At 32.3% G+C, this 17,629-nt stretch overlaps 1 pseudogene; it reads left to right on the forward strand.

Annotated features, from left to right (window-relative positions):
* The first annotated feature begins 8,553 nt into the window (after window positions 1–8,553).
* Window positions 8,554–13,756, forward strand: LOC127557276 (ADP/ATP translocase 3-like; annotated as a pseudogene).
* Window positions 13,757–17,629: the final 3,873 nt, after the last annotated feature.

A 17,629-nucleotide genomic window follows, 5' to 3' on the forward strand; every position in this document is an offset into this window, starting at 1 on the left:
TAAATAAAGTTTTTTACTTTCAAAACACATGCATAGATAGTTTTCAATATTCACCCTTGCAAAATCTTGTATTCCAAATTTTCTTTTTCCCCCTCCCTTTTCTCCTACTCCCTCTCCTAAATGGCAAATAATCCTATATATGTCAAACGTGCAATTCTTCTATACATATTTCCACAAGATAATAATTTAATTTCAGAGCATTTTCTTAACAATAAATTAAACGAAAGAGTCTTGTGACAAAGGAAAAAGCAGGGAAAGAATTTCTGAGTAATTAATAAACTTCTTAATTAGCTAATAATCAATAAAATGATGATCAATAGTGTCTCTTGGTAACCAAAGACGAAGACATAAAAAAATTGGAAGCCTTAGTATATTTTTAGAAAAGGGGTGATCGTGACATATTCATTGTTGTGGAATTGTGAAATGATCCACCATTTTGGAGAGCAATCTGGAATTGTGCCCAAACAGTTATTAAAATGCCTATATCTTTTGACCTGGAAATATCACTACTATTTCTATTTCCTAAGATGATTAGGGAAAAATGTTCTAAAATATTTGTAGAACCTCTATTTGTGGTGGCAAGAACTTGAAATTGAAGGGATTCCTCTCAATTCTAAAATATCTAACACGTTGTGGTATATGATTACAATAGAATATTACTATGTTATAAGAAAGGATGGGCTTGAAAATCTTAAAAAATGAATAGTTGCACAAAATAATGAATAGTAAAATGAACAGAATCAAGAGAAACAGATGTAACAATATTATTTTAAGAACAACTTTAAGTAAATAAGTAATTTTTACTATTATAAGTATCTAAATTAATTATAAAGGGCATATGAAGAAAGACACTATCTGGGTCTAGAGAAATAACTGATAGATAGAAGTATGCATAAATAATTTTACATATATACACACCTATTTGCTACTAATGATAGCCATCTCTAGGGTGGGGAAAGGGAAGAAAAAGAGAAGAAAAAATTTGTCATAACCTCAGTATATATTTAAAAGGAATAGCAAGTTTATATATATATATGTATATATACATATATATATAATAGATTTGTAGTTTCATGTGCAATCAACTTTTTTTGATTATACTTTGTTATGGAAATGCTTGGTTATTACATAAATTAAAAATAAAATTAAGAAAGGTAAAGGGAATGCCCCAGACAGATGAAACTCAATCCCAATTGGTAAACAATTAATGAGAGGGTGAACATTTAAATGAGGAAGTCTTGCCAAAAATCTTCAGCCACCTCTAGCAGTCTGTACTGTTATCAGTCTCTACCTAGAATACTCTGGTTGATTTTCTTCTTTTTTTTTTTTTTTTTAATTTTTTATTTAATAATTACTTTATATTGACACTCGTTTCTGTTCCGATTTTTTTTCCCCTCCCTCCCTCCACCCCCTCTCCTAGATGGCAAGCAGTCCTTTATATGTTGGATATGTTGCAGTATATCCTAGATACAATATATGTTTGCAGAACCGAACAGTTCTCTTGTTGCTTAGGGAGAATTGGATTCAGAAGGTATAAATAACCCGGGAAGAAAAAAAAATTGCAGATAGTTTACATTCGTTTCCCAGTGTTCTTTCTTTGGGTGTAGCTGCTTTTGTCCGTCATTTATCAATTGAAACTCAGGTCTCTTTGTCAAAGAAATCCACTTCCATCAAAATATGTCCTCATACAACATCGTTGTCGAAGTGTATAATGATCTCCTGGTTCTGCTCATTTCACTTAGCATCAGTTCATGTAAGTCTCGCCAGTCCTCTCTGTATTCATCCTGCTGGTCATTTCTTACAGAACAATAATATTCCATAACATTCATATACCACAATTTACCCAGCCATTCTCCAATTGATGGGCATCCATTCATTTTCCAGTTTCTAGCCACTACAAACAGGGCTGCTACAAACATTTTGGCACATACAGGTCCCTTTCCCTTCTTTAGTATTTCTTTGGGATATAAGCCCAATAGAAACACTGCTGGATCAAAGGGTATGCACAATTTGATAATTTTTTGGGCATAATTCCAGATTGCTCTCCAGAATTGGATTCGTTCACAACTCCACCAACAATGCATTAGTGTCCCAGTTTTCCCACATCCCCTCCAACATTCATCATTATTTTTTCCTGTCATCTTAGCCAATCTGACAGGTGTGTAGTGGTATCTCAGAGTTGTCTTAATTTGCATTTCTCTGATCAATAATGATTTGGAACACTCTTTCATATGAGTGGTAATAGTTTCTTCTTAATGAGCTGGGTCACCTTAGGAATTAAGCTAAGTGCTTTGAGATAGAAATTCACCTAGATTGGATTCTGTTTGTATTCTAAACTTTGGATGGGGTACTTCCCAAAATCAAGGAATATTCACCCCAAGGATCATTGCAATCTCTACTATCAGCCATGTCCTTCAGAGACTGGCTGACTGAACTTATTGAGGAAATGAAAAGCCTGGATTCTAATTAGTAATAGGTTATTAATATAATAGAACATAATAATTTCTCTCAGTCTTTGGCTGATTTTCCTCCTCCTTAGCTCTCCAGATTTGCAAAAAAGAAAAATAAATTTGAATGGCAAAAGCATTTTGGAAGAAACTTGCTATAATGGTTTTCTTTCTCCTTAAACAATTTATTTTTAATTATGTATTTCATAATAAATGTATTTAATGAAACCTAATTATATACTTTATCTTACTTAGTCATTTCGTAGTAAACATTTTTTTCCCCTTAATTTATAGTTTTATACTCATGCTGAAATACAACTAGATTTGAAAATAGTGGATCGCATAATTGAGGCATAGTAGATATTAATAAGCATTGGATTCCATATCCAATAATAAATCCTGCAGAGTAGTTGACACTTCATAATAGTAGTTGGCATTTCTCTGGCTCTTTCTACTGTACAAAAGTTTTTTGTTCATAAAATTTCTGTAAATTAGGTAATCTAAATGCCATCTCAATTTGCAGATATGGAATCCAGCTAAGACCAATTGAGTGATTTGCACTGGATCACATGAAAAATGTCAGGTAGGACTGAGCTTGAGATTTGAGATTCTTGATCACATGTCTAGGTTTTTTTTTTTTCTATTACTATTCACTGATTTGCATAGAAAACATGTGAACCTATGGGTGAGATACATTGAGATCATACTTTCATGGTAAAATAGATATTTAGTTTGATTATTTTGTTTTGTTTTCTTTTAACTTAGATACGCAAATCCAGATGTTTCCACATTCAGGGCAGCTTTGGTATTGACTAGAGATCTGGGAGATTAGAGTCTGCTTACTGAGTTGTATGTAATTAAGTTACTTGGACATCTTGACCCAAAGAATCTTGGTAAACATTTGCTTTCATAATTTCACTTCTCTAATTACTATAGCTTCCTTTTAATTGCCTGTTGGATCAAGGCGAACCTTTCCTGTCTACATTCAATGCTCTTTGCCAACTGGTTCCATCTTACCTATCCAACATCATCTCTCTCTATGGTCTCACATAACTCCTTCACTCACATCTTTCTTCTTTCCTCTAATCATTGAATTTGGAATTACAGGATACATGCTCAAATTCTTAGCATTACCATTTACTATCATTTGAGTTTGAGCAGATTACTTATTCTCGATGTACCTCATCTGTAAGATGAAGTATAATTTTTTAACTTGTAATGACTATTAGCTAACATTTTTATATATTAAAAGTCATGTTAATTCTTGATTTATAGTAATAGAAATTTGGAAAAATTTAAAATAAATAGATATTAAACATTATTACTTTTTAAAACATTTCAAATTATATTGTCTATTATTTCAGTTATATGACTCTTTTATAACTAGTAGCTTACCAAAGAGTCAATATGTTCATAGTTGGTCATCAGTAAATTAAATAGATTGTTTGAGTTTCTGGTCTATGTTAGCTAAACTAAAGAATGACATCATGTGAGTGAATCTTTGAGATTTACTTGATCTTGAGAATCTTGAGAAGTAATCAAGTCTCTTAGTGGGTTTGAGGTAAAGAGTGAAAATAAATCTAAGCTGATTCTCACACAATAGGCATATAGTTGACTTTGGTTTTGTTATTTGCAATTGTATACAGAGAAATTCCATTCTGGGCTCTACAGCCTAACTTTTAGAAAATTTAGGGTCCCTTAAATGCTGTGAGGAGACATCAGAACAGGATTTAAAAAACATAAATGAAATGATAATCCAATTTACACAATCCACACAAATACATTTATGTACATGTGTATGTGTACAAGTACATATATGTATTACATAAATTGGATTGACATTTCATATGTGTATTTGTATGTATATATCTCTATTTGTTAAGAATACTAAATTGGTTTTCTCAATTTTGTAAAGACCATAAAGGCAACTTTAAAAATTTTATTATGTAAAGGCACAATTCTGAGTTGAGAGTCAGATACCCCTACTAATTATCTCTATTAGCCCCAAATTCATTCTTGGCCCCACATACTGCAAATATAGTTTAACAAAAACATTAGATTGTGAATCTAAATTTAGGAGTTTAAATCTCCTTATATGCCCGAGAAAGTTACTGCTAACTCTTGATCCCATGCTTAAAACCCAAGGCTTTCTCATTTTTAAAGGATAATAGTCATCCATTGGTCTTAGGAAACAAAAATTTTGGTGCAATTCCAAATAAAAGTAATAAACTATTTATTAAATTCTTCACTAATTTCACTAACAAACCAATTTATATTTGAGTTAGAAGATCTGATGACAACTGTCAGAGCTATAAGTCAATCAGTCAACATATTTTCCAAGCAGGTTCTATGAACCACCCTCTGGGATAATAGTATAGAAGGTACAGAGAAGAATAAGAAATAGTCTCTGTCCTAAAGATTCTTGTAACCAACTTGAAGAGATTAAGATTAGCACACAAGAAATAATAAGAAAATATCATAGGACACAATATAATTAAGTGCTAAGTGTTCTGTTCAAAAATTTAATGAACTAGGAATTCAAAAATGGAGAGATCACTGTAGATGGAGTATATCTAGATGGCTCCATGAAGAACATGGGACTTGAATGGGGCTTTGATAGATAGGTGTGAGATAGACAGGTAGATTGATAGGCAGAGAGGAGAAGAAGAAAAGACATCTCCATATTGAATGAAGAAGTTAGTATGGTGTACGTGAGGAACAGACAATAAGATGTGCTGGACTGATGCAAAAAATCATTAAAAAGTGCTGAGAAATCAGGACATTTAAGTAGGGTTGGGTTTTGACTGACAGCAAAAGTTTAAAATTAATGTCATAGGTAATGGGAAACCATTTAAAGCACTTGAACATGAAACTGAAATGATCAATTGATTCAAGTGGTATCAATGAAATATTAAGCTGAAGGATATATTTAAAGAGAGAGAAACTGGAGCATGGAAAAATTACTTATGGGACTGTTGCAGTAATATATATTTGGAGGAATGTGAGGATCTGGTTAGAGTATCACTAGTAATGTTGAGTAAGGACATATTAAAAAAAAATCACAGATTGTAAGCCATTTGCAAGTAGTAATTAATTCATACTTTGTATTTGCACCCTTACTAACTCTTGTAGTAGTGCTTAATAAATGCTTATTGATTAAGAGTCAATGACAAGAGTGAGGTCAAAAGTTTTGCTTTGGGAAATTGGAATATTGGTGGTGCCATTAACAGCAATAGGAAGTTGGTAAAATAAGTCAATTTGGGAGTAAAAAGATGATGGATACTTACTTTACAGAAGCCAAAAAGAATTGATTTTGCTACATTCTAATGTGAATCTTATTAGACACTTTGGGAAAGCACAATTCTTTTGGTTTCAGCCACTATTTCTGGGGGTCTCTAAAGTCAATTTCAGTGAATCTATTTTAGGGGGAGGATAAACAGCAGATGGCAAATATCACATTAGTTTCAATCCAGAGAACAGCTCAAAAAAGGTCCTGGGCAACTGGGGGGAAAAACAATCTTACCTTAATCTCTCCTGTTCTCTAGGAGATTGTTTTTGGTGAATTTCCTCTATCTTTTCTTTCATTATACTGCCTCAGAAACTTTAAAGGTGATTCCTGAGGTGAATTCAATGTTCAACTTGGTTCTCCATCCTTCTTTGTATTAGAGTTCACACTTTGTTCAAGAAGAATTTCTTTACCAGAACTTTTATATAGTTCTAAGTGAAGCATTCAAGTTCAAAAGATCAAATGAGAAAACATAAAATGTTTTTCAATCTTTAAAGCACTATGTAAATGCTATCTATGACTACATTATTATTATTTACTGTTGATATATAGGATAAAGCAGCTCTAGCTATCCTTAGATTTGAGATAAATCAATTTTTTTTCCTGAAAATAATGTGTCTATTGAAAAGGTTACTAATGTAAAAAATATTGTTTGATTTTCCCTTTTTGCCTATTTATCTTCATGAGATACAGTTGATAGAATATTGGATCTATAGTCAGGGAAACCTGATTTCAAATCCTACCTCAGACATGAGCCTGGTGACCCTGGGCAAATCAGTTAATCCTTTTTCAAGTTTATTTTTCTTACCTATGAGATGCGATTATACCATAGCCCAATATACATCAAATGACATTTTTTGCACACATATGTGTATATATATATATATATACATATATATGTAGCTTTTTAATATATTTACTGCATTACAAATCTTAAAGTACAATAAAAGCTTAGTTATTATTTCAGCAAAATATATTTTTCCTGAATATTTAAAATTTTTAGTCTAATAGAGTTATTAGATGGTAAGTACATCTTCCATTTTCTCTCATATTATTCATTTTTCAACCCTTTATAGGACAGTTTCTGACCTCATCACTAAAATGAACTTGTTCCCTCCAAAGTTATCAGTAGTCTCTTAATTGCCAAATGTAATGGCTTTTTCTTTTGACCTTTTTTTTCTTTTTAATTTTTTTTTTAGCATTTGGCATTGTTGACCATTCTCTCCTTTGGGATATTTTCTCTCCTGTCTTCTTGGCTGGATTAGCATCTCTCTCTCACCTTTTAATTGTAACATATCCCAAATACTAAGTGATCTTCTTTCCTATCTTTATACCTTCCCTCTTACTTTTCTCATTGGCATGTATGAATTCTATTATCATTTCTATATATTGACTCTAAGATTCAGAAATCTGGTCCTAGATTTATTCTTGGATTCTATTCCTATAATACCAGATTGGGTATTTCCAATTAGATGTTCTACAGATAATAAGCTGAATATGTCTTAAAACAGAAATGTCTTTTGAACTTCCCTATTTCTGTTAAGGGTACCACAATCCTTTATCCAAGTTTTCAATCTTAGTGTCATCCCCATCATTTTCCTTCTTCCCACCTATCCATTTATTTGCCAAATTTTGCTTCTAATTCCACAGTATATGACCCCTTCTCATTACACCAATGGCTTTAACCTTATTTTATTTAGGTCCTCATTATCTCTCTTCTGGAATATTATAAAAGCTTTATAATTAGTTTTTCTGCCTCAAATTTTTCTCCCTTCTCCACTCTGTCCTTCATTCCAAAATGATATTTCTAAAGCAGAGACTTGTCAAGTACTGGCCACAACACTTAGAATACTACAGAATCATATTAAATTGCAATTGGGAAATAATTATCAAAATAAGTATAGAAAAATATGGATGACATTTCATTTTGATATTATATTTTATGATATTTAATGTAATCTTTAATATAAATTAAAATGTAGACCACTGTGTTCCTAATAAATGTATTAATGTCCCCTATGTAAATAGGGTGTGATGCCATTATGCTAAAATTCAGATCTGATTCCTATTTAAGAACCTCTAGTGGCTCTCTATTGCCTCTAGAATAAAATACAAAATTCTTTGGCATTTAAAATTGTTCATGATCTGGCTCCAATCTGTCACTCTAGGCTTTTTACACTTTACATATATCTTGTATATTCCAAGTTATTTGTTGTCTCCTTTATCAGAATGTACAAAGCCAAGCATTATATATCCTCAGTGCATGGCACAATGTCTGACACAGAGTAAGCAATTAAACATTTATTGATCAAGCGACCTATATGACTTTAGACAACTTAACTTTTCTGGAGTTTATTTTCTTTATATATAATTCAATATGATTAAAAAAAGTTCTGTTATCTTCTTCTTTGTACCAATTAAGCATGTTACTGTCTGAGGTCCTGAATTGTACATCCTTGTAATAACTTGTAAATAACTGAATCATATTCATTTTACAAACTTTCACAATATGATTTGATGCTGAAAGCTAATCCAGAAGTAGACAGAGCTTATAAAACACATTTGAACTGACAGAACCATAAGATTTCCTAGGATGGTAGCCTGCTAGGATTTTTAATGTTCTGTGCCAGGTACTTTTCTATGCCATAACACTTTCTGACTAGCCACTAAGGTTAAAAAAAATTGGGCTGTCAATTTTCTTATTGACAATGGCATAATTTACTTCCTCAGTAAACTCAATTATTGTTGCAGTAGTGGATAAGAAGAAGTCTTCAAACTCATTCTAGTCCATAAAAGAATTAGTTGTCTTGTAATTGCATAATGGAAAGTAAGGAAGTGCTTTTCTAATCTTAAAGCTACCATCCAGTGCTTAGTTACATTGTTATTTGGTGTTAAATTAGGACTATTTTTTCTGACAGGAAATTGTTTATAATAATTTAATTCTGTTAGAGTATCTAGGTTCACCTAGAGTTTGTGAAATAAATGTCAAGAGCTTGAGAAATTTATATGACTTGTCATTTTGTTTAATGTATCTTCGGGCTCTGCTCAGAGTCAATGACTTCCTGAGGCAGTCTTACTCAATTCTCTTTACAGGATCAATTTGAAGTCTGCTTCAATATTTTGATAGACACAGTCTAATTTGTTTTCTTAGTTCCTCCCTCCCCCGAAATTAGCCTGTTCTCACAGAGTTATACTAGCAAAGGAGTAGAAATAGGAGCTTTTTCTTTGAGTTAAAAGGACCTGAATTTAGGTTCTTCCTTTGACGTATGCTATTGTTGTGATTATGGGAAAACCACAAGTTTCTAATGTCAATGTTCACTTAAGACTATAAATTACAGAAGGAAGGGGGAAACAAACATTAAACAAATGTCTACTATGTGTCAAGTGCTTGATGAATATTACTTGACCCTGCAACAACTCTTGGAGATAGGTGCTACTAATATTAGTTTAAAAGTAATTATTAATATTAATTAGAAATTTAAAAACAGAACTAGGTATAGCGAGGGAGAATAAGCTAGGGGAATAAGATTAAGGTTTTGGTGAAGGTCATTTCTTCTAACTTCTCCCAAATAGTACAGTAGAAGGAGAATTGGGTCTGGAGTTAGGGATATCTGAGAATGAATTCTTGTTCTAATATTTTTAAGTTGAATGAACTGGGCAAATCACTTAACCTTTTTAATAGAGGCTTGGTTTCCTCCTTTTTAAGCTATGTTTGTCTGAGAGGTTAATACCAATTTCACTAGCTAAACAATAAACTTTAGCTGAGTTGAATCCTAAATAAATTTTAAAGTTCTATATAAACATTAAGGATTCTTACACTACTTTTAAGCCAGGGTACTAAAAAAAATAAGCAAGAAGATGCTTATTTCATTTATTAAATACTTCCCCCCCCCCACTTCTTTCAAGAGATGCTAGGCTAGAAATTTTCTAAAAGTTGTACAAGATTAATTTTTGTAGGCCAGCTTTGAAGAAGAATTAATGAGGTTTATACTATATAGGTGTACATATAAGATATAGTTTTGCATAGTTAGAGATAGAAAATAATCTTGTGCCCATACATTCCATGTGGAATCATTCTTATATTCCTAGTATGATCCAACTTGATCATATTAAGTTATTTCTGAATATATTTAATACATATCTACAGATAAGGATTTTATTTAAGATTTTTTTACATTTATATTTATTAAAGTTAAATCTGCGACCACCTTTCTCTTTCTGATTTGAAAATCAGGACTTTGTTTGTGATATGAAAAGAGTTTTATACAATGTCTTTGTTATCTATTCTTGAGAATAATTTTTATAAGATAGATATTAGTTATTATTTAAATGTGAATCTATCTAAATTAATTTTTTTCAGATTGTGCCCATTCTTAAAAATAATGCCAATTTAGTATAACTTGCCAAATCTCCACAGCTTCTGAAAACACTAGTCACCTCCATGCCATGATGATAGAGAAAATGAAAGGGGATTTAGTAGAGGTTTCTGCATCTATTTTTTTAAAGACAAAAAATAATCAAGTAAAATTAATTAATTATTTCACTCACTCATTCATTCTTGTTGTCTCCCTCTACAGAATGGAAGTACCTTGATGTCAGTGACTATTTCACATTTATCTTTGCATGTACAGTGCCTAGCACAATAGCTAATACTCAGTAGGCACTTAATAAATGTTTGCTAATGGGTTGATTTAACAAATATTTGAGTATCTACTAATCATAAGGCATAATGACAAAGGAATGATTAGACACAGCTTCTCATTGATAATGATCTAGTTGGGTGGTTAAGATGAGCACTCAAAAAATATAGTACAAGTCACTATATATCATATGAGTGGTAGAGACAGATCAAATTGACATTCAACAACGAAGAGATCATTTTCCATTGTGGTATTCAAGGAAGACAGGGACTGATCTGAGTTTTGAAATCATATTGTGATGGTAAAAATGGGTGTGTTTGTAAGAAGGTATTTAAAGTATCAGAGATTTTGTAATTCTGGCATCTTCCTTAAATGGATTGTCAACAACTTTGGGCATATTAAAGTTATTTTTCTTATTATATGTAAACACGTGTTTTATGCCAGATGAACTTTTCTTTTTAGCTAGATGGAATAACTCATTTATGCATTATATTAGATAAAATATTTGACCATGAGTCAGAAAGATCTAAGTTTCAATCCTTCCCCTGACACTTAATAGCCATATGGCCCATGGCAAGTCAATTAACCTTCCTAAGTCACAGTTTCTTTATCTGTAAAGTATGGAATAATAACATTATCTTCCTTCTAGAGTTGTTGTGAATATAAAATAAGATTATATTTGTAAAACCCTTTGTGACCCCTAGAATACCGTGTTTCCCTGATAATAAGACCTATCCCTAAAATAAGCCCTCCCCTTACTGTGTAAGATTCCTCTAAAATAAGCCTTCCCCCGAAAATAAGCCCTATTGAGATTGCTACTGTAGTGAAGGTGATCCCCTGTACTACACGCTACATTACGGTGCCCTCTGTATGCACCGTCCCCTCCTCTCCCCCTCTTCCCCTCCCCCTCCGTGAAACGCACGCCATGCTCCGAGCTGCATCCAATCAGAGCTGCAGCAGTGAGCGCGTCATCCTGTTCTTCCCCAGTGATTTGCTTGCTGATGCCATAGAGAGCATTAAAATAAGCCCTCCCCTGAAAATAAGCCCTCTGGTGTTTTTCTCTCCAAAAAAATAATAAAACAGTGTCTTATTATCAGGGAAACACGGTACTATGTAAGTGCTAATTATTGTGATATTCAAATATGATAAAATTACATATTGGCTATTGAAGTAAATAATGCATTTCTATAATCTCAGATAGATTTATTAATTTTATATAAGTAAGGAAACAAAAGAAACAAGAGGGAAGAAAAAAGAGAGAAATTGAAATCCTTGTTCAAAATAGACCTAATAGAAAATGAATTTTAATTAAGACATCATATGTAAACATTGGCAAACTACTTTCTCTTGAAAAATCATTAATTGACTTAAGAAGATAAATTGTGCTGCATATGCTTTAGTTCTAAATCTAAAAATATTCTTAAAAAGTTTTATATGCAGGTTGTATTTTTTTTTTAATTTTTATTTAATAATTACTTTATATTGACACTCGTTTCTGTTCCGATTTTTTTTCCCTCCCTCCCTCCACCCCCTCTCCTAGATGGCAAGCAGTCCTTTATATGTTGGATATGTTGCAGTATATCCTAGATACAATATATGTTTGAAGAACTGAACAGTTCTCTTGTTGCATAGGGAGAATTGGATTCAGAAGATATAAATAACCCGGGAAGAAAAACAAAAATGCAGATAGTTCACATTCGTTTCCCAGTGTTCTTTCTTTGGGTGTAGTTGCTTTTGTCCGTCATTTATCAATTGAAACTCAGGTCTCTTTGTCAAAGAAATCCACTTCCATCAAAATATGTCCTCATACAATATCGTTGTTGAAGTGTATAATGATCTCCTGGTTCTGCTCATTTCACTTAGCATCAGTTCATGTAAGTCTCACCAGTCCTCTCTGTATTCATGCAGGTTGTATTTTTTAAAAAAATTGGAATCACTAGTCTACTCACATTTTAAAGCATTTAAAATAGAAATGATCCATTTTATTTATTCTAAAAGTTTTTAAAACAAGAGAGATCATTTATCTATGAATTTGTGGGCAATTCCCAGAAACAGATGATAGAGTCTAATTTATCAGGAATGCTGATTGCTTTAAACTCATTTAATGAATCCATTCTAATTTTTAAACAATTACTACACATACCTTATTTTACTTATCTTTAAGTGCTGCTATTTTAAACATCTATCAGATTTTTGTTTAATTTATGCTTATAATTTTATTTTTTAACATTTATCCACTACTGACTTTGAATGAGAGTAAGTAGTGAAAGGATTAATCTGAAAGAAAAATCAACAAATTTCTTGAATTGACAATACCATGATAGAAATTATCTATAGATAGATATAGATAGAAACAAGCTCTCCTTCTTCTTCCCTCCTTCCCTCTCTTCACTTCTCATATGTATGTAGCCATACTATTTTTAGTCACCAAATTAAATAGTGAATTAAATAATATCAGACCAAAGATCTCTATGAACAGGTCATAGAACTGACTGGAAAATATATAGTGGCAACACTAACTCTTTCTAGATTTTGCCCATTTTACACCCAATCTTTGCCTCTGACTCTTCATCTACCTTCTCTGTAACCATGATGAAACAGGTCATCTTCACTAAGGAATTCCAAGACAGGTGACTGTCATTGAGAGATTCAAACTACTATTGCAACAGCATGAAGGTAAACAAATTGCTGATGATAAGTACCAAAGTAGAAAAGATTATATAGTCTGAAACCTAAAGGAACAGAATCTCTTCTGGTGGAGTAATAGCAAATATCATCAGCTATTTCCCCACTCAGGTCCTTAGCTTTCCCTTTAAGGATCGGTATATTTAGGGGAAGAGTTTAAGAAGTATTTTGCTGGTAATCTTGAATTTTGTAGTACAACTGGAATCACTTCTCTCTGTTTTGTCTACCTCTTGAATTTTGTGAGAATCTACTTGGCATTTGATGTTGGAAAATCTGGCCTGAGAGTTTAAAGACCTGGAAAAGTGCCTTGTAAAAATAACCAAATCTAATAGAATTTGTGGCTTGTTTCAAAATTCCAATATCTCAATGCAGGGTATTAGTATCTGTGGAAAAGCCTACTTTGGAATCTATGATACAGAAAAAAGATATGCTCCATCATCAGAAGAACAATCATATTGTGATGAGCTGGATAATTACACACAGTGACTGCTAGGCTCATATCCCTTTGATATATACCTAGATGCAGTCAGGGCACAAAGGAATTGATATCAAGTATCCTGGGATGATTGAGTAATGGAGGAAGATCATTCAAGATGAGAGTAGCAAAGATTTCTTTAAGGCTCCTAGTCAATGTTCTTAGAGGCATAGGTGAAAGTTTTTTGCTTGTCCTGTACAATGAATTGAAGAAAATAATCTAAGAACTTAACTAACTAAAACAGAAACAGTGAGTATAGATCACATAGACTATGTAGCTATAGTTAGCAATTTCAAAAATTTTTTATCCAGTTCAGATCATATTTAAAGATGTGTAATGGGCTGAGGCTTGAGTTGATGCACTGAGGTCCCAAGCACGTGAGGCTAAATAGTAATTGGACCATACTCTATTAATATATATGCTTGGAGAAAGAATGGCCCCCGCCCACTCTTTGTGCAAATCCTGATGTGTTGTATAGGAAATGACGATTTTAGTGGGTGGAGGCAGGGGATTGGAGAGGGAAGCGGAAAGAGAGACTGCTGGTTGGCGTCTTGACACAAATGCTCGCATTGCTATCCCGACCGCCCTTCGTCTCCGATCCCCTTTTTACCTGCAATCCCCCTTAACCTCTGCTAGAGGGCTTCCTGTCACAGCTACCCATATTGCTATCTCAATACTTCTTCACCTCTACTTAGAATAAAGATTGTTGATTTTTCCCTTAACCTGAATTCCTGACTCCAGCTGATTTTAAATATGCGGTCATCACAAAGATGTGTCAGGAAAAGTTCTTCAAAAAAGAGACTCACTTATTTTGATGTTATTTATACAATGGAACTGGTGATTCAATACATTGATTTTATTGGTTTGGGGAAAACAATATTTCCATAGGTCCAAGAAAACTAATCAACTTAGACCATCTAGTTTAAATGACATTTTGTAAGACCATAAATTTGTTATTAAGCACTTATTTAAAAATATGTCTCCCATTAATACTTAAGCACAATATACACCATTTTACATAACTGGGGAAAAAAAAAGAAAATACTATGCAGCACATCATTGTTACATTGATCAAGATATTTAATAGCTGATATTTACATAACATGTTAAGACTTGCAAAAACCTTAGCATATATTACTATTTATGACTTCATACCAACAGTATGAAATAAATTTTATTACTATCCTCATTTTACTAAAGAAGAAATTAAGCTGAGGAAAGTTAAGTGCTTTGTTTAGGGTCAGAAAATTTAATACCTGAAGCAGGATTTAAATTTGTCATCCTTGCTTCAAGTCTAACTATTTAGTATGTCATGTTTCCTTTCATATAACTAGGGTCAAATCATATCCTGTGAAGTAGAACAAACTAGATATAACAATAATTTATTAAAACATGATTTTATCACAGGTGAGTCATCTCTCCTTATCTGCTTAACCCCCAACTCATTAAAGCTACAGGAATTATTTCCTTCTTTGTATTTATATTGCTAATATCTAGTACAGTGCTCAGTACATAATAGGTACTTAACCATGGCTAGTTAATGATTTGTTGTTATAAATAGAGTTCATTCTATGTAGATATCAAAGACTCTGACTAAAAAAAAAGTTTGTGTGTGTGTGTTTTTTTAAAGGGAATTCTCAGAGAACTCAAGGGAATTATTCTATCCCATAAAGCAATGTGGAAGGAATGAATGAATATGGAGATTGAATGACCCTGTTAAGCCCTAGTTATTGGTGTAATTGGAGGGAGAAATCTTTGGATATCTTGCTGCTTCTGCTGCTCTATGTCTCTTAATTTCACAATGAATCCCCTGCCTTTGGAGCTGTCACAGGAAATTTCACAGCACTAAATCCATCATAAAAGACCAAATGATATGTCAAATGGTACAGGTACTCCAGTTAATTTTATTATCATCTAATTGCTTCCTTCGAAAATATAGTTATTGAAGGATGTGTGGAAATTTTTCATCTCTATGCTTCCAAGCCAGGAGGCTTTAAACTATTTTTTTCTTTCTTTCTTTCTTTTTTTTTTTTTTTTTTTGACTTGAAACTCTTATGTGAAAGATGTATAGCTTGACTAACATTCAACATTGTCCTACTTAGAAATGATATAAGAATATACATTTTAACCTGTTTCACTCTGCCTTACTATAATTCACTAGTTTTATTTTATAAAATCAGTATGCTTGCTTCTAACTCCTTTTAGTGAATGAAATCAGTGCTTAATTTATGAAACCTTTAACAACCTGCCAGTTTTGCCATTATTGTATACAATGTTCTATTGGTTCTGTTAACTTCACTTTGCATCAGTTCATTTACATCTTTCTAAGTTTTTCTGAAATTATCTTGCTCATCATTTCTTTAACACAATAATAACAAAGCTCATCACATCAGTTGATGATACTAATATGGTACTGATACCTAAACCAAGAAGGGCCAAAACAGAAAGAAAATTACACTCCAATCTCACTAATAATATTGATGCAAAAATGTTAAATAAAATATTAGCAAACTATGATCAGGTGGGTTTTATACCAGGAAGTAGGAAGCAGGAAGCAGGACTGCTTCTCTGTTATCTTTGGGATACAGACTAACTTAGTGGTCTTTCTGGATTATAGCTTTTTGGACCTTGTTCAAAATTGTTCTCCAAAATGTTTGGACCAGTTCACAGCTCCATTTATTTTCTCACATGTGCACAAGTATTTTTAATTTTCCTTTTCTGTCATATTAGCAAAATATGATAGGTGTAAAGCGATACCTCAGAGTTGTTTTAATTTTAATTTCTCAAGTCAATAGAGATTTAGAGAATTTTTTTAGACTAATGATAGCTTTGATTTCTTCATTCAAAAAACTACCTGTTCATATCCTTTGCCCATTTAATAAATGAATAATGGCTTTTTAAAAAAAATAAAGTTGGCTTCATGCTTTATATATTTGAGAAATGAAGCCTTTATCAGAGAACAGGCTATAAATTATCCCTCACTTTTCTCCTTTCCTTTTATTTTTGGCTCCATTAGTTTTGTTTGTGCAAAACCTATTTATTTTTATGTAATAAAATTTATCCATTTTATTTCAGGTAATTCTTTAAGACCACAATTTCAGAATAAATCCCAATCTGTATCAGCAGAAGAAATTTGCTCATAAGAAACTCCCTATAATAATGAATTGAGAGGCTTAGTCAAAAAGAAGAGAAAATTCTAGGATTGCCTATCCATGAAGGCATCAAGATTCCTCTTTTTATAGTCAAATCAATTTTCTTCCAGAACCAGAATTCCAGGCTTTTTTCCATAGTATTTTAAAAGGGGCCTTAATTAGTCCCTTAGAATTCCTGTTTAGAACACTCTTGTTCTTTATATCTAACAAATATGGAGAATTTTGGCCTCAGAATAACACTTGAAAAGGATAACTATTAAGAATTTTTACTTTTGTTCCTGGAAAACTTAAATCTCATTCTCTCATCCCCCCAAAGGCAATTGGGGGGCAATTTTAAAAATTAAAATTAGGCACTTTTTTCTTTGAGAGTGATGTTTTACTTTAAAGTATTGTATGATATTGGCTTAATGACTGGGATTGTAGATTACAAATTAAACAAATAACATTAGGTTTATGGTTTAAAGAATCTGATCTTTTGTTAATTGGGGAAGAGTGACAATATTCTCATTTAAGGTTGAATTTTAATATTTTAACACTAATTTCTCCATATTTTGGTCTCAAAGATAAAACTGATACTTTTTTTCCTTGTTCAGACTTTGTGACATTCCTTTGGTAAATTATGAATAATCTTGCACACTTTTAGAAGTGTGAATGAGGGACAGCTAGGTGGCATAGTGGATAGAGCACCAGCCTTGAAGTCAGGAGGACCTGAGTTCAAATGTGACCTCAGACACTTAACACTTCCTAGTTGTGTGACCTGGGTAAGTCACTTAACCCCAATTGCTTCATTAAAAAAAATGAAGTGTGAATGAATTTGCCTTTCTATTCTAATTCAAGAAGCAAAATATTAATATGCAGCCTCTCTTTTTGAGATAGACTGGGAGATATTTCATTTTTTTTAATAACAACTTTTTATTTTCAAAATAAAATAGTTTTCAACGTTT

The sequence above is a fragment of the Antechinus flavipes genome, chromosome 3 (assembly GCF_016432865.1).
Source record: "Antechinus flavipes isolate AdamAnt ecotype Samford, QLD, Australia chromosome 3, AdamAnt_v2, whole genome shotgun sequence".
Taxonomy (NCBI): Eukaryota; Metazoa; Chordata; class Mammalia; order Dasyuromorphia; family Dasyuridae; genus Antechinus; species Antechinus flavipes.